Here is a 22,940-nt window from a genome sequence, read left to right as displayed (position 1 = left end):
AACGGCATCGGGCACATTGAGTGCAAGGCCGAGAACGGCAAAGGGCCGGGAGCAACATTGAGCACGAGGGGTGCGAGTTGCCAGGGCGAGTCCCTGATAGGATACCTGGGATATCCTTACGGCGTGGTCCGTGAACCCAGGGCTTAGTAAATGCCTGGGACGGCTAGGCCGTATATGCTTAGCCTTTGGTGGCCTGCTTGTATGTGTGATTTGTGTATTGCATATGTTATCTGTTATGGGTTTTCTTGCTGGGCCTCGGCTCACAGATGCTCTGTGGTGCAGGTAAGGGTAAGGAAAAGATCAACCAACCATGAGCACAGCTGGCGTAAGGCGGTGTGTACATGTCCGGCCAGCCTGGCCGCCACGGCCAGGGTATTTGATTTTGGGAGATGTTTGTAAGGGAACCTTGATTTTGTCGTCTAGTCGACTCTGATGAGTTTCGCGTTATAAATATTTTTCTAAACTATATTTTGGGATCCCAAGTGTAAACTTTTATGATTAGCTATGAAAATCTATTTTCTCTAATGTTTTCTTCTAATTATGGCTTAGTTACACATTTTTAATTTAATACCTCAATTAGCGAGTTGAGGCACGATTTTAAACACACTTGGTAATGGCTCTAAGGGAGTAGGGCGTTACAGCACGACATTGAGAATGTCATTCGCAGTTTCAATTGCATGTCCCCAGAACGAATTTGGTAGAGGTTAGTAACTAAGCATGCATCTAACCATTTCCAATAAATTTCTGTTTGGGCGTTTCACTACACCATTTTGTTGCGGAGTACTTGGCGTAGTAAGTTGTGATAAAATCCCAAGTTCAGTTAAATGATCTTGGAACTGCATATCCAAATATTCTCCACTCCTATCAGATTGCAAGATCTTTAACGTTTTACCTAATTGGTTATGAGCCATTGCTAGGAATTCCTGAAACTTTGAGAATGTTTATGATTTCCTATGCATTAGGTAAAGACATGAGTATCTAGAGTAATCGTCAATGAAAGTGACGAAATACTCAAAACCACTCCTAGCTTGTACATTCAAAGGTCCACAAACATCTTAATGCACAAGACCAAGTGGTTCTTTGGCCCTTTCACCCTTTGCAGAGAATGGACTCTTGGTCAGTTTGCCTTCTAGACAAGATTCACAGACAGGTAATTCACCTAAGGTGAGTTCCCTGAAAGGTCCATCCTTCGTAAGTCTTTGAATCCTATCATAGCCAATGTGACCTAGTCTCAAGTGCCATAAATACGCCATATTATTGTTATCAGTCTTTTGACATTTATTGGTCCTAGGTTTAGCTACTTTGAATAAATTATTATTAAGAGGGAGGGGTTCGTTAGGTCGCAGAATATAAAGCCCATTTTCCAAACATGCAATACACAATTGTGATCCATTGAGATAAATAGATATATTAAAACTTGTGAAAATCATAACAAATCGTTCTAATTGCAACAAGGAAACTGAAATTAAATTTCTACTAAAATCTGGACTAAAAAATATATCTTTTAAAATTAAAAATTTATTTCCAAACTTCAGACGAGCTCTTCCTCTAGCTTGGACCGCAATGAACTCTCCGTTCCCAACTCTAAGCTTTAATTCGCCTTCGTTCACTTCCTCCCACAATTCAAGAAGCTGTAAAGAGTTACAAACATAGCTAGTAGATCCAGAATCAATAATCCATACAGAGTTATCATTCTCTAAAACACATGTTTCCAAGATAAATGAACAATAATCATTACCTTTGTTTTTATCTGCTAGAAACTTGGGGCAATCTTGTTTCCAATGGCCCTTCTCTTTGCAGTGAAAACATTCTCCTTTACCTTTCTTGTTTTCCCCCTTAGGCGTTTGTGCACTTGGTTGTGCAATCGCCTTTGCAGGCTTGGGGTTGTTGTTTTGCCCACCTTTCCTCTTGTTTCTAGCTTTTGAAGACGAAGCTTGGTTAGCTTCAGCCTTAGCTGGACCAGCAGCAGTAGTAGTAGTTGTCTTCTTTTCTCCTCCCTTACTAGGTCCACCCATGATAGACTCAAAAGTCTGAAGCTCATTCATGAGCTGCGTCAGACCATAGTTGAGTTTATTCAACACATAGTTGGTGGTGAATGGAAGGAAAGCTGGAGAAAGACTGTTGAGGATTAAGCCAACTTGAGTTTCCTCATCTATTATGGTTTCGTGCAGTTCAGCTTCCTGAAAGTAGTTTGTCATCTTGATCAAGTGATCATGAACATGTTGAGAAGGTGCCATTCGAGCATTGGCATATTTCTTGGTGGCCTCAAAACGAGTCTATGCTGACTTGGCACCAAACATGTCTTGGAGTTGATCCATGATTTCGTAGGCTGTCTCGACATTCTCCATCTTTGTCTTGAGAGTGTCGACCATACTAGTCAACATGTAGTACCGCGCCTTGTTGTTAGCCGCCAGCCAACGCTCATACTTGTCCCTCACAGACTTGGTAGCTCCTTCAACTGGAACCTCCGAGGATTCCTCAGTCATGACGAACTTGGAGTTGTCACCTATCAACACAATGTTGATGTTTTGCTTCCATTTAAGGAAGTTTTCTCCAGTGAGTTTCTCCATCGAAAGTTGAGAAAGAATGGGAGTAGATACAGCCATAACTCAAAACTACAAATTACCAATAAAATATAAATCAATCACATTTGCTCAATAAAACTTCTATTCACACAAGTTTCAAGAAATAGCACAACATATACCAAAAATATGTAAGATATGAGAAAAAATACCAAAAACAATCATATCTTTATTTCTTTAGGTTTTTAACTAATCTATGATATCCTTGTCCCGGTTGGCAAGAGTAAAAAATACCACTAGTTAAATAGAGTTGCAAACTCATTTAATAATGGACACCACTGTTAACAACCTTCTATTCAATCAAAATAAGAAAACAAAATCTCTTATTTTATGAGCTAGGCCCACGGTTTCAATGATCATAGATTTAGTCCAAGTAGTCACCGTAGGGGTGAGTCTAGTAGAATTTGACCTATAATTATCTATCTTTCAAAATCTAACCTTGTCGAAATAACTAATGAACACCTTTCGTAGGGGGACGAATCAAAGCGCCTCGAGGCCCCATTAAGCTATTGACTATGTTAAACCAACGGTGGAGATTGAATAAAATCCTTAAAATAAGCTCATTATAAAATTAAAATTAGTATTTTTATTATTTATTTTTAGAAAATTAATGACTATGGTTTTCCCAAAAAAAATTTAACAGATTAAAGCTTTAAAAACCAAAGTCCTATAATTTCCTATTAATTCTAAAGTGTCACATTGAAACAAATTCAATTAATGTAAAATTAATTTGTTGCTAATCAATATTTAAGTTTAACTAATATAATGAACTTATACAATTAAGTTCAACTCAGGTAAATGGGCCTTAACAATTGGGCTTGTATGGAGGAGGGCTGGGTCTAGTATGTCGTTCCCACTACAAAGGCCCCCTATCTTCCATACAAGGTCCAAAAGACAGGAATTTAAACCTTCGTTTTATTGATTATTATTAATTGATTAGGCCCACTATAGTCATGCAAAGCAAATGGGCCTTCACAAGTAGAATCACCCACAAGAGAGGAATTTAAACTTTACATTTTCTAATGGGCCAAAATAAAACATATCATTTTATGAATATTTTATGTGGCAAAATACCATATATCTAACAAACATATGGGCCACTATATGCATCTAACCTCAATTACAAAAATACCACATATAGTGCAAACACACATGTTATAATTGGATGGGTCTAATCATGTTACTATATGAGCAATTCAATGAATTTATGCAAAAATACCACAATTTATTTCATTCGCAAAAATACCACAATTAATTATCTAGAATTTATCAAAAAAAATTCAAATTAATTAAATTTTTACAAAAAATAAGTCAATTTAAATGAAATTTATCAACAATCAACTTGGTTTTAGGTTAATTTGAAAAAAAATATAAATTTAATTTAAATAGGATTTATCAATAATTAACCAAAGTTAATTTAAATCCCATTTATTAAAAAAATATTTTATTAATTGGCTAAAAAAATATATTTTTTTCAAAATTTAACCAATTTTAAATTTTAAAATCAATATCTTAACAATTTTCCAAAATATATTGTGTTGTTACAACTATTTGCTAATATTTTAACCATTTAAATATAAATAGTTATAACAACCCTAAAATATCTCACAATAGTTAAACAAATTAAAATATCCATAAAAATATCTAACTAACTGTTATCCAATAAATTAGCATTTGTGACGTGGCGAATAATCTCTTGACACGTGGCTGACACCTGGAGCGTCTGCTAGAATATCGACCAGAAGACACACCAGAAGTAGGACAGACCTGTCTTTACCACGACCAGACTGGTCGGTGGTTCCACTGGCAAAGCAACATTTATGGAAAGATCTTATGAATCCCGAATTTATCTCATGCAATCTTCTGAATATCCCATGATTCAGGGGATAATATCTGTAACAATATTGGGCAACCCTCCATGAGCCTATAAATAGCAGGAGAGGGCTCATGGGAAGGGACCTTTTGGAGCCCAGAAATGATAGAGATTATAGAAATTACCTGAGTAAAACTTGTATTGTTTATGAGGAGTGTTGAAACTCATTGAACCCAAGTTCTTTGATCACACTTTTGGTCCCATATCAATATCATTCTAAGTGGACGTAGGTCATTACCAGATCCTGGGGCCGAACCACTATAAATTACTGTGTTTTCTTTACTTTTGTCATTACGTTATTATCTATACATATTCGTCTATATCATTCATATTTTGACTCCGTGTCAGTTGGCTAAATCGAGGGTCAACATTCTGGTGCTTTCATTGAGAGGACGATTCATCGTTGTTGATAAAACTAATGGCGAAAGCAGGGAAGAAAGCTGCTCAGACCGCCGCTGCTGCACCGTCGAATCCACCACCTCCTCCTCCCCCTGCAAGCATGGCGGAAGATGAGCCGCAACTAGATTTTGAAGAGGAGGAAATGGATGATGCGACTTTGAGGAGCACCTTAGGCACGTTGCAGGAAGAGTTGGCTAGTCTGAGAGCCAATCAAGAGACTGCCGCAGAAGCTATGGCAAGGCAGCAGCAGGAACTTGATCGTCAGAGGGCGGAGTTAAGCGAGAGACAAGCGGAGGTGGATCGCCGCCAGAGTGAGGCCATGGCAGCCCTTGAAGCGGCCTTGCTGCTGGCCAGAAATCAGGCCGCGCCTGCCTCGCGGCCTAATCAACCTGAAACTGGGCCACCCCAGGGAGGTCCCAATCCTAGCCCACCGGTCCATCCTTCAAGTCCGCAAAGGCCTGAACAGCCCTAGATGCCCCATGACGACGTCCCACTGGACCCCGAGGCAGATCCACCATCCCACGCTGCTCGAGGTAATCCCCCGCAGCAAAGGCAGAATAGGGCCGAGCGACAGCCTCGTAGTCCTAGACGCCGCGAGAATGATGGGCCACACCAAGCGAACAGGGGTCACTACCCTCCTGGTAACAGGATAGACTCGGAGTTAGGCTCTGCGGTCCGTGGATCCCAACGGCATGATAATGCACGGGGACATCGCGACCAGCGCAGGCCACCCTCTAACGCTCGGGGTGTTTCTGCCAGAGACGGGAATAGAGGGAACAACCAGTCTTACCACAGCCTGTCAAAGTTCAAAGATGGCCACGGCTACAACGAGGCTGACTCAGGCAAGGACAATGCTGATGGGAGGAACGGAAATCGAGGTAAGAGCAGGAGCCAAATACCTCAAGATGATCAACCAAATAGACAAGATGCTGGGGGGCAACCCAGGCAAAATAATGTCTTCAACCGGCTCGGAGGTAGCGAGCAACGGAGAAGAGAGGAAGATCTGAGAGACATACTCAATGATCGTCGAGAGAAGCATGGTGAGAACATCCCCCCAACAGCAGAGACCTTAGCTATTCCTACTGCGTTGCAAGCCCAGATAGACGCGCTAAATCAGGCTGTGCAACAGCTGGTCGGAGGAAGGACCTCTTACATCGATCACGATAGGAGAAAAGGCACTCCATTTATCCAAAGAATAGCCAATGCAGAAACTCCCGGCAAGTTCAAGATGCCTACGCTCCCAAACTTTGATGGATACGGGGATCCCGTCTCGCATGTGAATAAGTTTGAAATCCAGACGGACATTCAGAAAGTGTCCGAAGACGCTCGGTGTAGGATCTTTCCTGCAACACTTTCTGAAGCCGCACAGGAATGGTTCTTTAAGTTCCCACCTGCAAGCATAGTTTCCTGGGAGATGTTCGTAAGGGAGTTCTACGGACAGTTCTACGCAGGTCGTGTCCACCCGACCGAAGCAAACCAACTGGTTGAGATCTGCCAGCAAGATGGAGAATCACTAAAGGATTACATCCAGCGCTTTATGCGAGCGGCGGCCGGAGCAAAGACAGTCGGGGACGAAGGAAAAATGATGGCTATAACCGCGGGAGTGAGGCGCCGTTCGCCCCTATGGAAAAGTCTTCGTAAGGATGGGGCAGAACCACCCAGGAGTTCTTAGACCGAGCTGATCGGTATATCAAGCTCGAAGAAGCCATTGCCGATGATGGAAAACCCTCGAACAAGGGTAAGAAGGCTGCCGAACCCGCCAAAGCCGCCAATGGCACCAAACCAAATGGCAACGGCAACGGCAACGGAAACGGCAACGGTAATGGCAAGAATGGTGGGAAACGGCCACACAATGAGCCTTCCACCTCCGACAATAAACGAGCCAAGGGTAATCGTTATGAACCTAGGTTCACTAACTACACTGCCCTCGTTGAGTTTCGAGGAGAGGTTTACCAGGCCACAAGCTCTAGTGTGCCCTACAAGAAACCTGGGCCCATTCGAAAAGACATTTCAAAAAGAGACACTACCAAATTCTGTCGTTACCATAACGACTACGGACATGATACTAATGAATGCAACCAGCTAAAAGATGAAATTGAGTTCCTCATTAGACAAGGACACTTGAGAAGGTACGTACGGGCCTCGGGAACTTCCCAACGAGAAGCTCCAGGTGGCAACGAGCAGACGTCCACACGTCAACGCTCGCCACCATTACAGCCTGCCCCATAGCCGGAACACTTTTAACCATTTGTGGAGGCCCGCACCTCGCAGGAAATAGCGGAAAGGCTAGAGAACGATATGCTCGAACTCTACGCCACAACCAGGATATCGAGATGATGATTGTGGAGGACCGAGCGCCGAAAAAGGCCCGCTCAGAGGAGTGCGGGATAACCTTCTCTGAAGGCGATGCCCAACACGTCCGGTTCCCACATTCCGATCCGCTGGTCGTAGATATCCAAATGGCCAATATGATGGTAAAAAGAGTACTGGTTGATACAGGAAGTTCAGTGACCATCCTGTATAAATCAACGCTGGAACGCATGAAGCTGTCCGTGAAGGACTTGGAGCCCTGCAATCAAACCATATACGGCTTCTCTGGAGAAGGACTCGCACCAGCCGACATGATCAAACTCCCAGTGACAACGGGTACAGCGCCTGCCTCAAGGACATTACTCGCCACTTTTGTAGTGGTCGATTGTCCTTCAGCGTATAATGCCGTTATTGGAAGACCCATACTGGTTGAGCTGAGGGCCATCATCTCCATGTGGCATCTAGCCATGAAATTCCCAACGGACGCAGGGGTAGGATGCGTTTTGGGAAACCAAAGGGAAGCCAGGGAATGCTATAACGCCTCGATCACAAAGGCAAAAAGTGAAGCATCGAGGAGCGCTACCCCAGAACGATTGCAGATGACGGAAAACAGACAAACCCAATCAGGGGGAAAAGTCGCCAAATAGGGTGTTGCCCAAAGTGAGGATATAGATTTGGATCCTCGCTTTGGGGATTTTGAAGAAAATGTTGGACCCGTCGAGGACCTGGAGGAGGTCCAGCTCGATGAAAAAGACCCAACCCGAATCGTAAGGGTTGGGAAGAATTTAGAACCTACCGCAAAGCAGGCGCTGGTGGAATTCTTGCAAGAGAACCAGGAAGTTTTCGCCTGGTCGCATAAAGACATGGTCGGAATAGATCCTGCAGTGATCAGTCATGTCCTGAACATAAACAAAGTCTTTCCACCGGTGCAACAAAAAAGAAGGCTGCTCGATAAAGACAGATCAAGAGCCTTGAAAGAGGAAGTCGAAAGACTTAAAGAAAATGGGTTCATCAGGGTGGCGTTTTATCCATCATGGGTCTCCAATCCGGTGCTGGTCCCCAAGCCTAACGGCAAATGGCGGACATGTGTGGATTTTACAGATCTCAATAAAGCCTGCCCAAAATACTGCTTCCCACTCCCGAGGATCGACCAGCTAGTCGATGCAACTGCTGGGCATGAGATCCTTTCGTTCATGGATGCGTATTCAGGCTACAATCAGATCAGCATGCATCCCCCTAATGAGGATCATACCAGCTTTCGGACCGATACGGGCTTATATTGTTACAAGGTAATGCCTTTTGGACTAAAAAACGCAGGTGCGACTTACCAGCGACTGATCAACCACATGTTCAAGGAGCTGATCGGAGTAAGCATGGAGGTATATGTGGATGACATGCTGGTAAAATCCAAAAAGGCTGAAGGACATGTGAGGGATTTGCGAAGGTGCTTTGATGTGTTAAACAAATACCATATGAAGTTGAATCCCCTCAAATGTTCCTTTGGAGTCGGATCAGGAAAGTTTTTGGGGTTTATAGTGAATTCAAGGGGAATCGAGGCCAACCCCGACAAGATAAAAGCCCTGATCGATATGAAGTCGCCAGAAAAGATCAAGGATGTCCAAAGCCTGACCGGAAGGATAGCTGCCCTTAGTAGATTCATCTCAAAATCGACTGACAAGTGCGTTCCATTCTTCAATCTACTTAGGGGAAATAAGAAGTTTGAATGGACGGAAGACTGCGAGCAAGCATTCCAGACAATAAAGGCTCATATATCGCAACCTCCCATCCTATCAAAACCAATCGAAGGAGAGACTTTGTATATTTATCTGGCGATTACCGAAGTTGCTGCTAGTGCGGTACTGATACGGGAGGAAGAAGGCGTGCAGAAAGCTGTTTACTACGTCAGCAAAAGGCTGATCGGTGCAGAATTGAAATATCCACCGATCGAAAAATTAGCGTATTGCCTAATTCTAGCCTCCCGAAAGTTGCGACCGTACTTCCAAGCCCATCCTACCACGGTTCTGACCGACCAGCCCCTTCGGCAAGTCCTCCAAAAACCCGAGGCGGCTGGACGACTGTTAAAATGGGCGGTCGAATTGGGACAGTTCGACGTAACTTATTCACCGCGAGCAGCAATAAAAGGGCAAGCCTTAGCCGATTTTATTGCGGAGTTCACCGAACTCCCCAGCAACGAGTTGTGCGAAAAGCCTGAGGCGCCCATGCCTCAAGACAAGACTCCTTCGTGGAAACTATTCACAGATGGATCATCTAATGAATCTCACGCTGGAGCGGGAGTGATATTGATAACGCCCGACGGGCATCGATTTCACTGCGCAATCAGGTTTGACTTTGCAGCGTCAAACAATGAAGCGGAATACGAAGCACTCCTCGCTGGACTGAGAATGGCCAGGGAGATGAATATAAAAGCGCTCGATATTTACAGCGACTCCCAGCTGATTGTGAATCAGGTCCTGGGAGAATATCAAGCGAGAGGGTTAAAAATGATGGCCTACCTTAACAAAACAAAAGATTTGCTAGCACAGTTTACAAAATACACCCTCCAGCAGATTCCGCGAGACCAAAATTCGAATGCAGACGCCTTGGCCAAACTTGCAAGTGTTAAAGATGCTGACACCTTGAACATAGTCCCAGTAGAGAGATTAAGTGAACCAAGCATTGATGCGGCCGAAGCCAGCATGGAAATTCGAGTAGAAGATACATGGATGGCGCCTTACCTGGAGTATCTGACAAATGGGACATTGCCAGCAGATAGAAACAAAGCCAGAACTCTGCAAAGACAAGCTGCTAGGTACATACTGCTCGACGGTGTTATGTACCGAAGAGGATATTCAATGCCACTGCTCAGGTGCATTACATCAGAAAAAGCTAAGGAACTCATGAAAGAGGTGCATGAAGGTTTTTGCGGAGATCACGCTGGGGGGCAGAGTTTGGCGAAAAAAATTCTCCGACAGGGCTATTTTTGGCCAACGATGAACGAGGATTCAATGGAGTACGTACGAAGGTGTGATAAATGTCAGAGGTTCTCCAAAATCCCACGAGCAGCTCCAAACGAGCTAAAGCAGATGCAGAGCCCGTGGCCTTTCGCAATATGGGGAATAGACTTAATTGGATCCCTGCCAACAAGAAAAGGAGGAGTAAAGTACGCAGTTGTGGCAATTGATTACTTCACAAAATGGGTCGAAGCTGAACCACTCGCAACCATCACAACCAAGAAAGTTCTCGACTTTGTCATCAAGAACATTGTGTGCCGGTATGGTTTGCCCAGAAAAATAGTATCAGACAACGGAACCCAATTTGATAGCGACCTGTTCACCGATTTCTGCGAAAAGCATGGGGTAATTAAGAGCTTTTCTTCAGTCGCACACCCCCAAGCGAATGGGCAAGTCGAAGCTGTAAACAAAACACTCAAGGACACCCTGAAGAAAAGACTTGAAGAAGCTAAAGGAGCATGGCCAGAACAACTACCTGAAGTCCTCTGGTCGTATAGAACATCTCATCGAACAGCCACAGGACGTACCCCATTTTCCTTAGCTTATGGGAATGAGGCCATGTTACCCGTCGAGATAAATCCCCCCTCACATCGGCGTTTAACGTACGATCAAGAGCAAAACAGCCAGCTAATGCTGGAGTCCTTAGACTCAATTGATGAGATACGAGAAAAATCTCAACTCCGAGTTGCTGCTTATCAGCAAAAAGTCGCCCGGTACTTTAACTCCAAAGTTAAAGAAAGAAGATTCAACGTCGGAGACTTGGTGTTACGACGAGTTTTCTTGAATAGCCGCGACCCCACTGCTGGCGTGCTCGGACCTAACTGGGAAGGACCTTACCAGATTGAAGAAGTCCTTCACCCAGGCACCTACAAACTTGCACGCTTAAACGAAGATCTCGTTCCACGTTACTGGAATGGAGAACACCTGCGCAAGTATTACCAATAAACAGCCCTTCTTAAAGGACTGGCTTGTTCAAATTTTTCTATTAAATTTTACAAGTTGCACAAAGAGGGTTAGCCACGGTGTATGGCTAACTGCTCGTATATGTAAGATTCTGTTTCAGAATCACTCGTAAAGACATGATTAGTCCATTTTTAATACGAAATTATAAGGGACTGTGCTCAGCTAGTCATTCTTGCCAACCTTTGTGAATTTACATTTACAAGTATTTGTTCATTACGTGTGTTGATTTGCTGTATTACAAGTATCATTTTTCCGCACGAACAGGAATGTTCAGAAAGGCCATGGTCAAGGCAAGTGACCAAGGACCTAAAGCTCCTCGATCACTTGGGGGGCATATAAGGCACATCGATAGCAAAGCATACTCTCAAGGTATGTAAACACATGAACAAAATGAGTGAAAGCATGCTTCAAGTACTTAGAGTATTTTTTCAAAATATATGTTTTGATAAATCATGACAAAGTACTATGCTAAGTTCGGTCATACGGACAAACGTTATAATAAGTAAAAAAACTATAACACCAAGAGTTAAGCCTTTACACCGCAAGCATTGCTGCTTGGATGTAATTGTTCAAATAAAAAGATTTACTGCCCGTGCAGTAAAGTTTAAAAAGAAACTATTGTCTTTACATTGCGACCCGTGGGTCACGTGTTCAAAAAGAAAGAAAAACAGTTAAATAAATTAAGAGGCATGGGGGGCAGGAGGATCCTGGGCAATAACCTGGTCAGTCTCTTCCTCGATGGTTTCTTCGTCCAAACCAACGACGCTTGGGGTTGTAGGAGTCGCAGCTCTCGCCTCCTCTTCAGCCAGTTGAGCAGCGCACCGAGCCAACTCCGCAACTCTGACCTCCTCTGAAAGGTAGCTAAAGTCAGCACCCTGATTGTGTTTCCAGAAGTTATAGAAACATCGGAGTGTCGTCCTTTTGTACTTTTCCAGATTCTTGGAGTTGTCAAGCTCCGACTGCTGCACCTTGCCCTCGAGAGTGGCAATAGTCTCGTCCTTAGACTTGACTACCCCCTCCAGATGCTTGATTTCGCGGAGATGAGTTTTGTTGTACGACCGGTACTCTTCCCTCAGCTTAACCGCTGCATCTTTTGCAGCTTTAGCCGCGGACAGTTTGGTCACCGCTGCATCCCTCTCCCGGACCACCGTCTCCAACTCCTTAGCATGTTTGGCCTCAGCAGCCAAAAGCTCCTCAGCCGCCTTCACCTGATGTTTCTCGAGAACTTTAGCCTCAATCTTCTCAAAGTAGGCCTGGGCTCGGGTACGATCAGTAATGGCAGAAAGTAAGGCCTGTAAACGAAAGAAAAAGAAGTCAAGACTTATCACGAGAACTGAAAAAACAAAGACTCGAGGAACAAAAAAATACTTACGCTGGAGATCTCGTTCAGAGCCCTGTTCAGGATCTGGTCGACTGGTAGCTCTACAGCTTGGATCATGGCGGCCCCAACACGCTCACCTTTGCCTATGCGTTCAATTCGATCCTTAGCAGATCGGATGGTACGGCTCACAAGCCTGGCCTCATGAGCCTCTTCGCGAGAAAGATGCTCCCTAGCAGGCGCAGGTGGAGGGTTGGACCGAGCAGGGGTGTTTTGCTGTTCAGAAGGAGCTGGAGGAGGGGTAGGAGTTCGCCCAGTTGGCGCAGGACTTTGCCCGGTTGGTGTGCCCTGAGGAAGGTCTTCTGGTCGACTCTTCTTGGCTGAAGGGCCTTGACTGGTTTCACCAATTCGTTTCTTTGACCTCCGTTGAAGTTGAGGGACTTCCTCTTCCTCTTCGGCCTGGTACATGTCAAAGATATTGGGAGTCGACATCTCTGCATGAAGACAAACACAAGAGGTTAGTAAGGGAAGAAAAAGGTGAAAGTAAGTAATACAACAGAAAGAAGATAATAAAGTGAATACCCGAGCTACAACTACTGGTCGCTATACTATTGACTCTATTAATCATATACTCATTTTCTGGCATGAAGAAGTTTGGCCCTAGATTTGGAGCATATGTAAAGTTGCCATCCCCGTCAAACATGTGACAGGGGATTGGCAGACCATTTAAAAGCGAAATAGCGTTACCATTGTCATCAGAAGACTCTTCCAAGTCAACAACTGGTTCTTTGGCCTTTTCTTTCCCCTTGCCTTGGGGAGCAGAAGGCCTTTCTGCAGAAGGGCTGCCCGTGGGTTCCCTGATCGTAACTCCTGTTGGCCTCCTCCTTGAAGAGGGCACAGGAAGTTGCTGCTCGGGAACCCCCCTGGCAGTGGGTTCGTCCGTTTCGGACCCTCTATTGTCATGGCGAGGAGCCAGAAGGCCAGACGACCTTAAATTCTTTTCTAGTGTCAAGGTCTTGACACATTTGGTTGCGGCAGACATCTTGGCCAGAGTATCAGACCTCGACACCATGTCTGGTGTTGGGGTCGGGCGCAACCAGGGGCCTGAAAAGCAGATCAAGTTTGAGAAATGATGAAAGGAAATACTCTATGAAAAAGTATCGACCAAGGCAAAGACAAATTTATACCTCCTCTCGCGAAAGCCAAGTTGTTGCTGGATATATCCGAAGTAAAGAAGTACTCCTTGTTGTAATGTCCCACGTTTGATATGTGGGTGGTGCCACTCAAAAACGTCTGGCCAGTTTCCTGATGACAGAAGTGAAAAAAGCCCGTCCCGTTGTGTTGAGGATTGGACTTGAGGTCAAAGAGGTAGTTAACCTCATGAGGTGAAGGTTCTGGCCATTTGTTAAGTTTGTACAGGACGTAGAGTGCAGCCAACATCCTATATCCGTTAGGGGTTATTTGAAAGGGAGCGACGCCGAAATAATTGGCCACCCCCACAAAGAAAGGATGAAGAGGGAGATAAGCCCCCGCTTCAATGTGATACCGGGACCAGGCACTGTTTGCTCCTCCTGGACGGTTAGCCCTCTGCTCCGCAGTAGGACGTGTAATGGTTAACCCCGTTAGGGGGTATTTTCTGAAGCAGTTCGCGACCATCCGAAGGGTCATCGAACTGGCTGGAGGAGTGTACCACTCGACATCAGGCGGATTGCGATGACGAGGACGAGCCCTAGTTTGGATATTAGGGTCAGGAACAAGATTCTCTCGACCACTGGTCGAGGGAGCCCCCGCCTGCGAATCAGGCTGGGTAGAAGAAGAAGGGTTACTTTCAGATTCGGGCCTTTTCTTGCCAGAGGATTTTGAACGGGCCATTGGAGGAGAAGGGTGCGGTCTGAAAGAGGCTCGTGAGAAAGGTATCTGGTGGATGCGATCGGCTGGTTGTTCTTCTCCCTCGAGCAGTTGGGCGAGGAGGTCGTCATCGATGGGTCTCTCACCTCCCCACAAATCTGGCATTAAAATCTGCAAACAGAAGAATGGGGAGGCGAGGTCAGAGGAATCTAGGAGATTCTTAAAGTAACGCTGGTCGAAGTATAAAAACTAAGCCTTTATATAACAGCATTCTAACTAAGTCTCTCTGTGCAAACAGTTTAAAAAATGGACTAAAGGGTGAAAGTGAAAAGTTTTCCTGAAAAGCTTTTTCGACTCCCCTTACGGCGGGAAAAAATTATTTCTACCTGGCTTAAAAAATCGAAATGCTACTTCGGTCCTACGTCCTAAAAAGCACTAATCCTGGGTTTTAAACCTACTCATAAGCCTACTTTGCCTACAAAAACATCTTATCTACAGGCGTTCAAAAAACCAGAAACCAAGAGATTCAAACAGTACACCATTTAAAAGCATGCACCACGAAAGGTTAGAAGCATGGAGTTTCAAAGTAACTTACCAAGGAAAGTGGTCGTGAAGATGGAAGTGAGAGTTTCGGGAGTCAATGAGCCCACCGTCTGATCCTACAGCACAAAGGAAGGTTCGCCGGAGAGAGTAAAGCTCTGGTTTTTAGGGTTTTCGACAGAGAGGTGGCGTGCGTAAAAAGGAAAGAAGTGGCTCAAGTAACCTTATATAAGTTTGTCTTTGGTATTCAAAAGGCGTGATCATTAGTTTTCCATTTTCGAAGTATGGGGAAGCGTGATGGCCGTCAAAATTGTTTCTGGGAAACTGAAAAGCCTTGATTAGACAGGAGTGGTTTGCTTTTTTCAAGAACGCACGAAGGGCTCTGACACGTCAGGAGGGGTTACCGAAGGGTCGTTCGTTCAAAGTTTATTTACTGTTCGTATTAAATAAACTTTGGGGGGAAAATGTTATCCAATAAATTAGCATTTGTGACGTGGCGAATAATCTCTTGACACGTGGCTGACACCTGGAGCGTCTGCTAGAGTATCGACCAGAAGACACACCAGAAGCAGGACAGACCTGTCTTTACCACGACCAGACTGGTCGGTGGTTCCACTGGCAAAGCAACATTTACGGAAAGATCTTATGAATCCCGAATTTATCTCATGCAATCTTCTGAATATCCCATGATTCAGGGGATAATATCTGTAACAATAATTGGCAACCCTCCATGAGCCTATAAATAGCAGGAGAGGGCTCATGGGAAGGGACCTTTTGGAGCCCAGAAATGATAGAGATTATAGAAATTACCTGAGTAAAACTTGTATTGTTTATGAGGAGTGTTGAAACTCATTGAACCCAAGTTCTTTGATCACACTTTTGGTCCCATATCAATATCATTCTAAGTGGACGTAGGTCATTACCAGATCCTGGGGCCGAACCACTATAAATTACTGTGTTTTCTTTACTTTTGTCATTACGTTATTATCTATACATATTCATCTATATCATTCATATTTTGACTCCGTGTCAGTTGGCTAAATCGAGGATCAACACTAACAATATTCAAATTTCAAATAATTTAAATATTAAAAACTATGGAATAAAAATATATTTATATTTTCAAATAAATATTTAATAAAAAAATCAAGAATTTAAATGAAAATATCTAAAATATCTGATATCATAATTCTAATATCTTAATATATTAAAATATTTAAAATTAAGTTGTTAGTCTATTTTTAAATTTGAATTTGAATCTTTGTAGAAAATATCTAATTATTTAAATCATAACTAACAAAAATATCTTATTTTAAAAAAAATTAAATGATAAAAAAAAAAACTGGATGAACAGTACCCGTTTCGGATACTGTTCACCCGCATGGTGGTTGGGGTGCAGGTGGCGCGCGGGCTGGGGTGCACACGCGCGTATGGTAGCGAGTGCAAAAAAAAAATTAGCCATTTTTCAAACCAAATCCATTTTCTAATTAATTTTTAACATGTTTTACACAAAATAAAGCATATATAAAATTAATAGCATAGAAAACACAACAAAATAACCTAAAAAATTGCTAAAAATCACATAAAATCAATATGCTTCATAAAAACATGAAAATCCATCCAATTATTCAAAACATATCAAATAATCCATTTTTAAACATATTCATGCATGAAAATAAAGATTACCAAAGGCTCTGAGGCTAGTTGTTAGATTAAGCTTATACAGGATCTTTATTTATTTTCATGTATATCTAATATTAAACAAATTAATACGAGATAGCCTAAAACATGTTTATAAAATTGAATTCAAAGAGAAACAATTAATATAATACTTACATTATACGCAGCGGAATTAAAGAGTCATTCCTTTAGTTTCTCTCTCTTCAATCCTCTCTGTCGCAGAGTATTATCAAGAAACTGAACCGATCTTCTATTTTCTTCACAATCATCCAATGTATCCTTAGAACCACCTATACTAGTGTGGTCATTCTCAACACATGAGATAGATATAGAGAAAATAAGAGAAAATAACAAAGAGGCTTAGAAAAAGACTTGTGTTTAGAGAGAATCTAAAACTATCAGAAAACCAATGATTAAACTTATGTTTTGACTTCTCTCTAAGCACTTCTTTTATAGACTCAATTAGACCATTTAATTTAATTAAAAAATCAATAAAATAATAGCCACTTTGAAGCCCTAGGTCAAAATTATCACGGGCTTTAGGCCCGTGAAATTTCCCATTTGATTATAAGCCCATTGAGCTTAAAATCAAGGCCTGTATTATTTTCTATAAATTTTATTAATTAAATAATTATTTAAATCCTTTATCAAATTAATTATTTATAATTTGAACCTTGATTTAAACTTATTTATTAATTTAGATACCAATTTATCTTAATTAATAAATCTGCCATAATTTATCTTTTCTTCTCAAAATTACACAACTCTATGAAATTATCCAAAATTGACCTGGTCAACTTTGATAATTAAATCAATTAATTGAGACTATCTAGATGGTTTTATCCAAGGTACAATGGGGACCATGGGCCTATGAAATCAAGCTCCAATAAGTTATCATAAATCTAACAAATTGTTGACGGTAAGAACTCGTCAACGATTGATGGTTAGAAAACTTCAATCTCTATACTATAGGAAGCTTTGAATCAGATAGAAAGAACTCTAATCAACAGGAGAAAACTCAGGCAACCATGAAAACCAGAAACATATATTTCTTAAGTCCCATTCATACACTCAGTTTTCCAACCCCTTAGCCTGAGGGGTTGGGGCTTATTTATAGGGGGGTTCTATTGGCCCTGGATACAAATGAGTCCCAAACGACAGGGACGTACACAGGTACTCTGATAGTGTAGTGGCTCAGGGCGTAGTGGTGTCTACCCTGATGGTGTCAGAGTTGTGGCCTAGGACATAGTACTGTCGGCTCTGGCATATGGTCGGGGGTGTCCAAGTGGTAACACTACTCTTCATACAGGTCCGTACCACCACTACTCCTCAGATGCAGATCACAAGGTCGTGCCTCTGTTCTTCACAACCGTACACCCCGTGTCAGCGCACATGTTCCGTACTCGGTCGTCCTCACCAATCCCCGTTCAATGCCCCATGTTCGTTTGGCATATCAATAAGGTTCCTCCAAGTGGTCCCCATGCCTATGTCAAGGAGGCTTCAACCTATGCGTGTCCTGAGAAGCCATGGTGCCGGGGGTCAGGGCCGGCTTATGCAGGTCACATGTACACGAGGCTCGTAGCATGGGCGCCGTAGCAAGGCCACACCCTCGCATAGCGAGGGTACCTCGCGTAGCGAGTCTGGTCCTTTTCCCTTGGGTGTGGGCATGGCTCGGGGTACGGGCGCCGCAACAAGGCAGCACCCTCGCATAGCGAGGCTGCCTCTCTTCTCCCCGGGTGCAGGCGTCGCGAGGCTAGGGGCACGGATCCCACAACAAAGCCTCACCCTCGCATAGCGAGGGTGCCTTGCGTAGCGAGGCTGACCTTCTTCTCCCGAGTGCAGGCGAGGCTTGATGCCTGATGGAACGGGGCGCACGCGGACGACCAGCTGGGGACCCTCGCATAGCGAGGGTGACGTTTTGATTGGCAAGCGGCCGAAGGCCCTCGCCTAGTGAGGGTGACTCTCTTATCACCATCATGTGACGCCCTTTTAGGATGTCTCGTAGTATAGAGCTTCACTCGTGAATAGAATTCACAAGGAAAATTTTCCACATTTACACTTCCCCCCGAGTCTATAAGTACACTTTCAAGTGTGTTTGTAGACTTTCTCCATTTCTCTTGCTTGACATGCACAGCCAACCTTGGGGTGCTTAGCCTTGGAAATTTTCCAACGTCGCTCGAAGAAGCACGAGGTGAGGCTTGGAGTTGTGTTTCTTTTTAGTGTTCAAAGAAGCACAATAGCCACCTAACACTTGGGGGATCCATGAAAGTTCCTAAGATTTCATAAGGACCAATCATCCTCCATCGCGGATCCCAAGGTTATCCATACTCTTGATCTCCACCATTCATAGGGAAATAGATCCAATGGCTAGGGAGCATTAACTTTCCCTATAAATACTCCAAGGCTTGAAACAACTTCTCTACACCAAGACTTGCCTAGCCTAGTGGCATGCTCTCCAACTTATTTTCAAGAGTTCAAGGGTTCTATCCTCCTCCAAAGCATTCTTGAGGTACCCTTTCCTTTTTTTTTCGTTATTCATTTTCTTTTTCTCCCTTTTTTTTCATAAATTTTTTTTTTGTTTCCTTTTCTTCTCTAGCTTCATGGTGACGCTGGGCATTCCCTTGCTCCAACGGTCTTGCTCCTGCTCCTTCACAAGTCTACCCTTTCGCCCCCTCAGCTCCGTATTCCCACAGGTATGTCCCCTTCATCTCTTCTCCTTTTTGTTTTGCAATGATTATGCGAGGGTAGAATTGATGGTTGCACGACACTCATTCTTCAGGGTTTAACATTTTCTTCGCATAACCTTTCTAGTACCCATACACATGCCCTTTTCTTATACCCTCACACTCGTGTTGTAGATATAGATTCGCCCTTATGCGTACACGCCCTTAAGTCTTAGCTTGTCCATGGCGTCTAGGCGATGTCCTGAAGGTCCGTCTAATGTTGAATTTATTGAGTTGTCCTCCTCCGACTCGGGGGTCGACGCACGTAAACCCTCTAACCGCGGCGGTGTGCGGGCGCTCTACCTCAGGAGACTATCTTACCTCAAACATAAGGCGTACTGTCTGGAGAGGGAGCTAGAATCCCATCCCGGGGACGCGGGTTCTGATTTCTCCCCCCGGCAAGCGACATACATTTCCCAACTACAATCAATTTTTCCAGGATTGCCTTTCTGAAATTGCTTACCTAGAAGAAAACTTGCCCCCTGAGCCTTTTTCCTTTTTTCATGACGAGTCTCCCGATTATGAGGATTCTTCTTTTGAAGGCGATAGTCGTGAATTGGTTGAACCAGAGTTCCTTTCCATGGTGTCGCCCGTGCTCCCTCTCCTATCCTATGTCTTGCGCCCTAGGGTCAAGCAAAGAGCTGGTAGACATAGGACATGTGGGGGATCTTCTAGGACCCTAAGAAAGTATGTTGCTCATAAACTACCTATTTTTGTCCAGGTACCCGAGATGTCGAAGAGAGCCTTGGACACTTCTGATGAAACCGGCAAGTCTATCGTTACCCTGAAGAAACTGGGCAACATGCTGAAAGCCCATAAGTTACCCTTGAACCTCAAGTTCATTATACCAGAGCGCAAGGAACGTACATCCGCACCGCCAAAGGGGTTCGTGGCATTCAGGGATTCCATAATCCGATCTGGTGGAGCTCTGCCACTCCACTTTTTCTTCATCAAAGTGCTGTACTACTTTGAATTGGCGCCACTACAATTGTCCCCCAACTCCTGGGTGATGCTCAGCTGTCTATATGTGTTGTACCATCAGGTGTACTCTAGGGGGCCTTCGACAAGCGAGGTTCATTACTTCTTCACCCTGAGGGAGAACACATCGGCCCTCGGGTTCTACCAACTCCAGAAAGCCGCAGCCCTTAAAGGGAGTTCCCTCTTGGAGGGATCTATTTCCAATAGGGGGGCGTGGAAGTCAGACTACTTCTATACCTATAGTGGGTAGACCAGATACTCTAGCTTCAACACCCCACGTAAGGCTATACTCACCTTGATCCCATATATCATAAATTTCTCTTATTATTCGAATTCTCTCTTTTTTTTTTTATAGTTCTTCTGACTGTGGTTATTTCCTTTCGTTTGATGGCAGGTCTCTTAGGGGTTGTTGGTTCTGACTTGAAACGGTCGGCTCATGACCGAGTAATACAAATCCTGGCCATGTCGAAGGCATGCAAGCACGCCAGTACCCTTTTCACAGAGAGCAATCTCCACTTGTACGGGCTGCTGACCCCGGACCAGAAAGTTACCTTATGCTCCATTTCCCCTGAATCTGAGGATCCACGCCCGGCGTCACTTGACCGCGCGCCACCCGTCCCTGCGGGTCCATGCCTTACGTCACCCGACTCTGTTGATCCACCCCCAGCGGCACCCGTACTCGAGACTCCGTGGGTATATGGTCACGATGAAAGGAATTATGATGAAGCAACCGATAGGGATTATGTCTACTCCCTGGGTGACCATATGGACGTTGAGGACACCGTGGTGTCTGAGAACTACTCCTGCTTGTACTATATTGCTGGCAGGGCTAAGGGTGTAGCCAATGACGGTCATATCAGCGGTGCTACCTCTCGGATGTCGCCGTTAATGCCTGGCGGCGAGTTTGCCTTCGATGCCCCTGCCCCTTGCCCCTCCGTGCCTAGGAGGAATTTTGTCATTCCTTCTTTCGATGGGGCTCCTTCACCCCCGAGGAGGCATCCTAGGTGGTCATCCACAGGCGTCTCTTTACCCCAGGAAACGACTCCGCACTCTTCTGCTCCCCGCACCACTGCAGATGGGTTGGGACCTTCTCGGTCCCCCTCCTTGCCAAAGCAGGCCTCGGCAGGTACTCACGCCTCTCCCGGCCCAGCTCATGTTTCTATTCCTGAAGATCATCCTCTGGCGAGCCAATATGGGGAAGCCATGAGCCATCACTTGGGAAACTTTCCCAAAGGTGAATGGGGGACGCTGCACGATGTCCCTGAGGCTCAGCTAGAGAACGCCTACATGCGAGCCTCCCTACAGGTAACTATCGCGATACTTGGTTTATTCATTTATGCTGGTCATATATATACTTTTATATTATTTCTGGTATATCCTCTAACCCTTGAGGCTTTGCTTTATATCCTCGCCCTCACTCAGGCTTCCATTTTGAACCATCGACTGCTCGCCTCCCACTCTTCATCGGCCCAACGGTTGCAACACGAGCTTAAGGAGGCACTGGGGAACCTATCGGTGGCTTAGACTGCAAAGGATGCCTTGTCAAGTCAACTGGCCGAGGTGGTATGCCAGAGGGATACCGCCTTGGCCCGGGCTACATCAACCTCTCATGCCAACATTCAGCAGGAGGCTACCATCCAAACTCTGAACGGGAGGATTGCTGTGCTCGAAGCTGAGCTTATGACCGTTGAGGATCGCATAATCGAGAAAACGTTGCATGCTGTCTGGAGGACTAACCCCGCCGTTGACTTATCTTCTTTTGGGGACTATGTCGTCGAGAGGATTTCTGAGTGGCAGGGTCGAGGTGGAGATTTGTAGGTCCCCTTGTACTCAGTCTATGTATGCTTTGGCTGTGTAATCCATCGCACCACTTCTTCTCTTTTTCTCTTTCCTTTTTTTTTATCAAACTTAAGAGGCTCTGGCAAGTCCCTCTTATTACCGTTGTTTGTGGGCTATATGTTTTTCTTTGATTTGATGAAGATAATCTTTCTGGTGCACCTTGATTATACTTGTAAGGACACGTTAACCCGTTGGGATGTTGGGGTCCTTTTATGTTCTTTGCGCGCGCTTATTACTTTTTTGCGAGAAGCGTCCTTCTCGTCCTTATACATAGTACTATTATTTTTTCCAAGGGTCCCTTGTTTGGGCTAGCCGGCTTAATGGCCGATCTAGACTTATCGGGCGATTCCCTCCTTACAGCCTCACCTCTTGGGGTGTCGGCCTTTCGTTGGAGGTCATCCTTTTAAACTGCTCCCTTGATATTCATAAGGGTAGCTAATCCTTTTGAATATAAGAGATTTTTTTTTTTTTTTACTTTTGTCGTCCTACCTCCCCAAGTACCTGGTGAGATTTATCTTGGCGGGGACTTTAGTTGATGCTTGCACAAAGAAGTAAATAACATACGAAGTGGAAAACAGTTTCATTCATAGTAGTCAGATTACAACGATATATAAATAGATAAAAGGCTTACATCTACTTGGGAGGTTATCTAGGTAACCTCTTTGATTCTCATCTACTAAAATAGCATAACCTGCAACAAACTAAACACAGCTACTATTTGCATCAGGCGTGGGAGTCTTACTGCTAGTCTTACCCAGATGGGCCCTTCATGATTCTGGGGTCTAGTTCCTGTGGGTCTGTGCCCCCATGCACCACCATCGCCATTGGTTCTCGCAGTTTCACAGACGTGTGAAGGGTGGTGTTATAACACTCTCT

This window comes from Humulus lupulus, chromosome 7 (assembly GCF_963169125.1).
Source record: "Humulus lupulus chromosome 7, drHumLupu1.1, whole genome shotgun sequence".
Lineage (NCBI taxonomy): Eukaryota > Viridiplantae > Streptophyta > Magnoliopsida > Rosales > Cannabaceae > Humulus > Humulus lupulus.
Note: the sequence above shows the minus strand (reverse complement) of the source record.